Genomic DNA, 9,785 nt, shown 5'->3' with positions numbered 1-9,785 from the left:
AACTCTTATAGAACTCTTAGACTTGAACACTATATATATATATATATATATATATATATATATATATATATAATTTTTTAATGTTTATTTCTGACAGAGAGAGAGAGACAGAGCATGAGTGGGAGAAGGGCAGAGAGAGAGAGGGATACATAAAATCTGAAGCAGGCTCTAAGCTCTGAGCTGTCAGGACAGCCTGATGTGGGGCTCGAAACCACGAACTGTGAAATCATGACTTGGGCTGAAGTCAGACACTCAACCAACTGAGCCACCCAGGCACCGCAGTTGAACACTATATAATTAACACAACTTCCAAATATTATGCTAACATAATTTTCATAGATTCTGTATAATACATGAAGTTCACTCTTATGTTAGACCAGTGCAGAACCATAATCAGTGCAGAAAATAATAAAATATCTTAATTCACATTTCCTGCTGTTAAAACACATAATGATAATGAATGTCCTACAGCAAAATAAACATTTGAAATCATCAAGCACTTTTCCATAGATATTCAACATCTATTTATTAGTGAAGATATAAATATGAAAATATATATATGGTGAATACTAATAGAGATGATTTTAATAGATATGGATTGTTAATGACATTCATAAAGTTATACTACCTTTAAATGATGGAGCAGTACAAATCATGATTGAGATAATGTGAACAACAATGAGAAAAAATATGAATCTAATCTCTTGATGCAATGAGACAAAAAAAAGAATAAGTAATTAAATCTGACAGCATAATGAATATAAAATGCAAGAGAGAATGTGAGATACCAGAGGGAAGAAACAAATGTAAGGACAATTTCAGTAGAACGACATAAAGCATCCTTGAAACCAAATGCTCCAAGAAATATCGTAAATATGTATGCACAGTTGACTTTCAAACCTCAATAAATAAAAATAGGAGCATATTTCTTGATTTTATGCAATATATCAATGTAACTTTTTCTTTCCAAGTGCTTTACATAAAACTTCAGTTAAATTTACCTCTGATAAGCTTATAATCCTTGTTGCAATTATCAGCTAAATCTGATTTGGTTGTGAGTGTTGAGGAGGGGGCAGTGCATGCTAAATTGAAAATATCATATTCATTGATAGTAATCTTAAGTATTCTCTCCCAATTCAAGACACCAACATTTCTTGCTTCCTCTAGGCAACAGCTTTCTATTGATCCTAAACTACTGCATAAGTTCTTTCCTCTATTGAATGTACTCTCTACAACTATCCAGAGTGATGTGATTAAAATGCAGGTCCCAATGTTTCCTCCCTGGCTAAAATTATTTTGTGGCATTAAGACATAGGTTCACATCCTTAACTGACCTTTAAACCCCAGCCTGTCTCTGGAAATTTGCTCTAATCTACCTCTTTTCATAATGTTATATTAACACTGACTTTCTTTCAAACTTTCCAAGTTATCAGGCATCTTAATTTAGGACTATTTCCAGGCTGTTTCCTTCATCTACAATGACCTTCCATCACTTCTATACCCAGCTAACTTCTTCCTAGAGTACAGAACCTGGACACAATATTATATTTTAGAATACTTCTCCTATATGTCCTTGGCCAGTTTATATTTCTTTATTTCACTCATTTATAGCCTGCTGCGATTTCCATCCTTTGCACAAGTTATAGCAATAATGAATTGTATACTTATAGGTTAATGTTAGTTCTATCTTAAGGCACTAGACTCTACATATCTCCAGTATCTAGTATGTATATTGGCTCATGGAAGTTCATATGTACCTACTGAATGAATAAAGAAATGATGAAATAACTATATTCTAGCAGTTATTTGACTTACACTTAAGGAATAAATGCACTTCAGGGCACTTGGGTGGCTAGGTCGGTTGAGCATCCAACTTTGGCTCAGGTCATGATCTCACAGTTCATGAGTTCAAGCCCTGTGTTGTGCTCTGTGCTGACAGCTCGGGGCCTGGAGCCTACTTCCAATTCTGTGTCTCCCTCTCTGTCTACTCCTCCCCTGCTCACACGCTGCCTCTCTCGAAAATAAATAAGGATTAAAAAATTTTTTTTAAAGGAATACATGCACTTCTATGAGATATTATCTGTTAAAAACTTAGAGTATATAAGGGCATATATTGCTCATATATTTTAGTAATTGAATTACAGGTGAGAGCCTTGTAATTAAAGAAAAGGAACATGGAATACATGAAGAATTTCAGGCAAATGGAAGAGAATAAATAAAGCAAGTTTAGAATATTTGCTATAAAAATTACATTCAATTCTATTTCTACACAGTAAACCTAAAATCTCAGTCTTACATTATAGCACACCCTATATTAGACAAATCATAGCCATTTATAAAGTAAAACATACATCCACTGGTGGATGGGAGTATACTCCAACTGATTAAACATTACATGAGATTTTTGTGACTGTAGTAAAGCACACTCAAAATCCAAAAACCCTCTGGTTAAAAAATATCTAAGATTGCTAGAATCATCTAAAATAACCATTAAAATCAATTTTAAAAGGTTTTAAAAGAAAGTAAACAAATCACATCTGAGTCCCAATATGAAACTGAGGTCCATTCCAGGAGGGTAAACCAGCACTGAAACATTGCTCATCTACTGAGAACATCTACTGAGTACTGTTACCTAGAGAAGCTACAAATTTGAGAGAGTACTATAGATTGGGCTTTGGTCCTGAACAGGGATGGAAACTGACTGGAGGTAATGCTGAGTGCTTACATTCTGAAAAAATAAAATAAAATAAAATAAAAGAGATTATTAGAAGAAAACCTGCCTACTGGAAGCCGACAGCAATAAAAAAAATGTTACCCAAACTTGAATCTGGATGTAGTGACAATAATGTGCCATTCACAAAAGCTGGGTTTGCTATCATAGTCTTTGTATGTTCCCATACATCAAAGTGACAGTTTTATTTTAACTCACTACTTAAGAATGTAGGCTCAGGCATTTGCAAAGGTAAACACAAATATTCCCTGAAAAGCAAAATGCTCCTTGAAAATAGTCTACACTAAACTACCAAAGAAAGGTTTTACAAATAAAAATTCACAATCAAAAATCACAAAACAAATAAACAAAAACATCCCAGCAAACATGACAGTCAGGAGAAAGTGAAAAACAATCATGAAATGGGAGAAAAAAATATTTAGAAATCATGGATCTGATAAAGAACATGGGTCCAGAATACATAACGAACTCTTACAATTCTTGAATTGAAAGACAAATAACTCAGTTAAAAATGGGCAAAAGATCTAAGGAAAAAGGTCCCCAAAGAAGATATATGAATGGGCAATAAGCACATGAAAAGATGCTCAACATCATTAGTCATTAGAGCTATACAAATGAAAATCACAGTAAGAAACCATTTCATACCAAGATGGCTATAATCAAAAAGACAGTTGAGAACATAGAGCAGTTGGAACCTTCATACATTGCTGATGGAATGTAAAATGGTGCAACCATTTTGAAAAGAATTTTAGCAATTCCTCAGAATGTTTAACATAGAGCTACCATGTGATCTAGCAATTTCACTCTGAATATGTAAAAGCAAAATAAATGAAAACACACACCCACACAAAAGATTGAATATTGGGGCACCTGGGCAGCTCAGTCAGTTAAGCGCCTGACTTTTGGTTTTGGCTCAGGTCATGCTTAGTGAGTTCAAGCTCTGTGATGGGCTCTGCACTGCTGGTGAGGAGCCTGCTTGGGAATCTCTCTCTCCTCCTCTCTCTGATCCTCCCTGGCTCGAGTGCTGTGTTTTTCTCTCTCTCAAAATAAATAAACTTTAAAAAACAAAACACTGAACATGAATGGTTACAGAAGCTTTATTCATAATAGTAACCAATTTTTAAGAACCTAAATGTTCATTAACTGATAGATAAACCAAAGGTGGTATTATTATGGAACCAGGCTGGAACGCTGGTGGAAAAACCAAGCAACACTCAGAGATCTTGGTGGATTGGAGATTTACTTAACACTGGCAGGCTCAGAGGAGACCATTTCTCCAAAGATCTGAGCCGTGAGCACAAGCATGGGAGGCAATTTATAGTCTGTTACTTCCGCATTCCACATTAGTAGTAATTTGGCATACACGGCAAGCAGGGCAGGAAGAAGAACCCGGAAGAGGGGTCTCTAAGCTAGAAACTAGAGCTTGTTTTAGTCCCGTTGGCCATCTTATGGTGCAGAACTTTACTTATTTTCCCAACAGTATACCTACACAATGGAATATTATCTGACAATAAAAAGGAATCAAGTACTGATACATGGTATAACATGCATGAATCTTGAAAAATTTGACAATACAAAAGAAAAGACACAGAAAACCACATATTGCATGAATCCATTTGTATAAAGTTTCCACAACAAGCAAATCTTTACAGGCACAAAGTAGATTGATGGTTACTTAGGTGTGGGGAGAGGGGAACAAGGATGTGGTCTTTTGCAACTAGTTTCTCTCCTTTAGCCTAATGTTTTTAAGATAAAACCAGATGGCAGCATGAGTTAATACGTGAATGCTAACAGCCATATCAGCAACATGGCAGAGTAGCAAATGCCTCCATACACCCACAAACACAACAGTTCATCAATTTATGGAAAAATTCCTTTTGAGAAAAATCTAAAACTAATTGAAAGTCTCCTGCACCCCCCAGGAGAATGCAAAACTTGGCTAACTGAAGCAATTAAGGAGTTTCAGGACACCCTCTCACCAGAGTCCCTCCCTGTCACAGTATCATATGATCAAGAGAAGATACACTAGCTCCAAGCTTCACCAAGGGGAGGGAAGGAGTTGATTCACACGTTCAGTGCCCCAGCTTTTCAGAGAGGTCTCCCTGAGGACTAGATTCTGTTTTGCCAGTCTTGGAGCTCTGACAGGTCTGGCAGAGTCTAGCTGCCTGTGGGAGAACAGAGGCAGTAGCTCAGGCTAGTAGATGCTATTGATTTTCCTTACCATTCAGCACAAAGTGAGTACATTAAAAAATCCCAGCTCTCAGCTTCTCCCAGGAGAGTAAAGGAGTTGATCCATGCATCCAGCACCCTAACTTCTATGGGGCTTCACAACTAGCATCTCTCTCACCAATCCCAAAGCTCTGATGGTTCTAGCATAGTCAAACCAGCTGGGGGAGAATAGAGATGCAGCTTGGGCTGATAGATGCCAGAGCTTCCCCTACATGCTCCCTTAAGCTCTGCACAGAGTGAGAAAACAAAAATCACTGCCAAGAAGCAGGCTGCTTCTTCCTGGGGAGAGAAAGCATTGGAGAGCCCCCCAGAATCTCTGGCCAGGCTTATTGGTGGGGATCTCTTCCTGCATAAAACCGATCTGTGAAGACTGAGAGAGGTGCCTACGTTGTCCAGTGTGCAGACACCAACACAGAGAATTGAGGAAAGTGGAGAACCAGACACAATGTTCCAAAAAAAGGAACAAGATAAATCCTCAGGAATTGACCTTAATAAAATGGAGGTATATGAGTTACCTGACAGAGAATTAAAACAACTCCCATAATGATGCTCACCAAGGTCAAGAGAACAGTGTGTAACTTCAATACTCCCATTTAAAAGTCACATAGCTCTTGCTTATACATGAAAGCTCATTCTTGAACTTGCTTTTGTGTAGGTTTCTTTCCCCTCTTATCAGGCCCAATGTATCCCGAGTCAGGCTGGAACTGTAGTTATCTCCCTGGAGAGGAACTTAGGCCAGGCCTACAGGGTCACCTGCTGCCTTACAGGAGAAAAGGCTCTGGAACTTCCTTGAGCAGGAGGAAGTTCTTGTTATTACAAAAATGAAGGAGACTGCAGAGCCAAAGTCTTCAGGGGCATTTATCCAGAGGTACTCATGCCAGATTTCAGGGTCCTAGATTTTCCCTTCTAGTGCCTTGACCTTACCGTAACACACATGCCTTGCTTGAGTGTTTATATTTTGTTGGAACTGTGTAAGTCTGTTAGATCTTCAGACTACTCCTTGTCTAAGATATTCCCACTACAGGAGATAAGGACTTCTTTGTGAGCTACAAAAGAGTTATTTAGATCCCTACACTTAACCTATAACTGCTTGTTCTGGTCTTCAGTATATTATTCCAAGGCATCAACACAACTTAAAATAAGCAAACAACTCCTCTATTTGTAGGAATTTTTCTCCCCTTATTTTACAAATGACTAAATGCCTGAATCATTCACTTATAATAGCATTCCTTTTCCACAAGATGTTTCCCCAGGTCACCACCACTGAAATCTTTAGGTGTTCATTTGTTTGTTTTGTTGTGGTTGTTGTTTTTTTAAGTAGGCTCCAAGTTCAATGTGGAGCTTGAACTCATAACCCTGAGATCAAGAGTCATTTGCTCCATTGACAAGCCAGCCAGACACCCCACCACCACTGAAGTCTTGAGCAATCAGACATTTATATAATGCCAGTACTTGTCTAGTCCCAAACACCAATTGTAATGGAGTCCTATTTGCACACCAGGCAGTGAGTGAACCAACCACAATACCCATTTATCACCTGTGCTCTCAGACCACTCCCAATACTAATTATGTTAGTTTAAGTCATCTAAGAAGTAGATACCAGATGGGATTAAGGTACATTCGTGGTGGAATACTACTCAGTAATAAATTTTAAAACATTTTTTAAGCTACTACATGCAACAACATAGATACATCTCTAAAACTTTATGTTAGTCAGAAGACACTCAAAACAAAAGAGTACATATTGTAAGATTTTATTTAAGTGAAACTTAAAAATAGATAAAAATGATATTTAGTGTCAGAAATGAGAAGTCCTTAGCTCTAACAGTGAATATTTACTACAAAGGGGCCCAAGGGAAATTTTTGTCTGATAAATGTTTTCTAATTTGATAAGTTAAATAGCTTCATTGATGCACACACAGGAAAAAAATTCAATCTATAATTTAAGATCATTTCATCTTAACACCTGCAAGATATTCCTCATACATAAAGGGAATTAAAAACAGGAACTGGTTACTAAAAAAATAAATAACAAAAACAAATAAAGTGGTTTAAAGTAGGATTTCGGATGGTGCCCTATTGATGTGGGAAACAAAGGCAGAAGGAAATGGCAGGTAAAACTAAATTTCCTTATAACCTGCAGCCCATTGACAAATACTTGAGGCTCTGGCCAGTCTTTTTTTTTTTTTTTTAACGTTTATTTATTTTTGAGACAGAGAAAGACAGAGCATGAACAGGGAAGGGGTGGGGGGTCAGAAAGAGAGGGAGGGAGACACAGATTCTGAAACAGGCTCCAGGTTCTGAGCTGTCAGCACAGAGCTGGACGTGGAGCTTGAACTCACAGACCAGGAGATCATGACCTGAGCACCTGCACCAAGGCTCCCACCAGTCTCAATGCTAATGCTTTGCTAGAGGGAAAACAACTTTAACTTGACAATAGCGAGGCCTCCAGTATCCTGTGAGTCTTCTTTAGCATATGAAAATCCCTTTGGAAACTTCCCCTGGACTTTACCTCCCCCAACTCTATAGTATATAACCAGTCTCTCCTCATGGTCCCAAGGCATCTCTTCCTGCCCAAGGGTCCTGTTCCCATGCTTTAATAAAATCACCTTCTTGCACCAACAATGTCTTCAAGAATTCTTTCTTGGCCGTTGGCTCTGGACCCCGTAAGCTCAACCATAACCCCAAAAAACCTCATCACTATCACCATTACTGGTAATAAAAGAAAATGCTTTGGCAAATTGTGGAAATAATATTATCATAGAGCAGTATCTTGCTTTTTTTCTTACCAGAAACCTTTTCTTTTTCCTCCCTTGTGGAGTCTCCAGCCAGTTGTAAGTTCTTACAACCAATGTCTAATTATATTCTCCAAGGTAAAAGGTCACCTGGGGGAAGGAGTTCTAGGTTGGCTGGGCTTAACAGATATCTTGCTATTTGATTGTTTTTAAATTTTAAATTTGTTTGTCTTCTGAATTTTGTGGACTTCTTTTTTCCTAATTTTACCTCATGTGTTAAAAGTAAACTAGCAGTGCACTATAATAAATAGTGTCTTTCAATTTATATGTCCTTTTCAGCAAAATAATCTGATTTATAGTGAAGTATTTAACACCTAATCTCTTTTTCCCTGGCACTAACACCTGAATGGATGACCATGTTTTACAAATTAAAATGTAGTTTAGAACATTTGACATTTAGTCTACATGTTTCTGTAAGCATACACATCTTCTTCTCAGTTCAAACAGAGGAACACAGTCATCAAAGTCATAGGTCATTTCATACAACTCAACCAAGCTTTAGTCTTCTTATTTTATAAGGTAATGTATCAAGCCGTTCAGGGAAATAAATTTCTGTCACAATTTCATTATAAATAAAAACGAGTGACTAACAAGAAGAATTCTAGAGGTTCTATTCATCTAAAAGTATTCTAATTTTTAATTGAGAATTTAGCCTGTCAAAGTGCAATGTGGAATGCAAAGGGTTCTTTCCTTTATACTGAATCATCTACTATTATGACCTATTTCTTTCCTCAATAGTAATACAGCTTTTATTTTAAGAATTTGGAAGGCTAATTTTGAGTTATAATTTCTGAATTTTGAATTGACTCTTCTTTGCCTAGAAATGATAAAACAACTGACTTCTTCATAAGATCAAACATCCATCTAATAAGAAAAGAAAAAGAAAAGAGAGAGAGAAAGAAGAAAAAAAATATACACATAAATAATAAAATGATGGTGTCTATTTTTGTCCTGTTACCTTAACATCAAATCTCCAGATCTAAGCAAGCTCAACTTCAACTTATTTTGTCACCCTATATTTCATATGATGAGAGTTAAAGTTACCAGAAAGAGACCACTGCCTGATATGATCTTCAAAACCAGTACACTGCTATTACAGAGGGATACTTTCTTAAAATTTTTCAACTGGATTAAACAAGAACAAACATAACTGTAGAATAATGAAGTATCACTACATTCAAAATAACATATGGATTCAGGAACTAAAATAGACGAGACAGAAGAAAACTTTTGAATGCTAGAAAGCAGTGAGCAAGCCTGAATCATGGAGGACATGGGCTTAGTAGAAGCTCTGTTAAGGCAGGGTAGCCTAGGGGAAATAGGTATCAGAGAACAACCTCACAGCCATTCCTGGGATTTCCTCTGTTGCCTCCACCTCTGCCACAAAACCTGCCAGTGAAACACCAAACTTACCAACCAACTCACCTGTCTCCTTTGTTGTCACCTTTTTAAATATTTTTTGATTTCCTCTCTTTCTCTAGCCATCTTTTTTCCTAGATACTGATGTCTCCTGATTTCAACATCAGCAATTTATAATTAAATTTTAAAAAGTTTAAGCCACACTGTGTTACACTATCAAGAACTCTCTGGGGCGCTTGGGTGGCTTAGTCTGTTCAGAGTCTGACTCAGTTTTGGCTCAGATCATGATCCCAGGGTCATGAGATCAAGCTTAAGATTCTCTCTTTCTTCCTCTGCCTCTCTTTACTGTTCATGCTCTCTCTCAATGGAAAAAAAAAAAGAAGAGGAAAAGAAATCAAAAGAGCTCTATGATTTATCTAAAATATTAAAAATTTTATTGTTACCTAGTCATTCCTTCTTTGCTAACCTGAATATAAAAGATAGACTGTTTGCTATTATATCTTGTAAAAATAGAAAGTTTATTTTTCTAAATCAAGATGCACTGTCTTCAGAATAAAAATGGAAAATGTACAAATTTCCTTAAAGATACAGCTCAAGAGTATTCTAGGCAGAATATTAACAGAACCAGATGATTATTTTGAACTGTGTGGGATAAAGTACAGGAATACAGA

This window comes from Lynx canadensis, chromosome B3 (genome assembly GCF_007474595.2).
Source record: "Lynx canadensis isolate LIC74 chromosome B3, mLynCan4.pri.v2, whole genome shotgun sequence".
NCBI lineage: Eukaryota > Metazoa > Chordata > Mammalia > Carnivora > Felidae > Lynx > Lynx canadensis.
Note: the sequence above shows the minus strand (reverse complement) of the source record.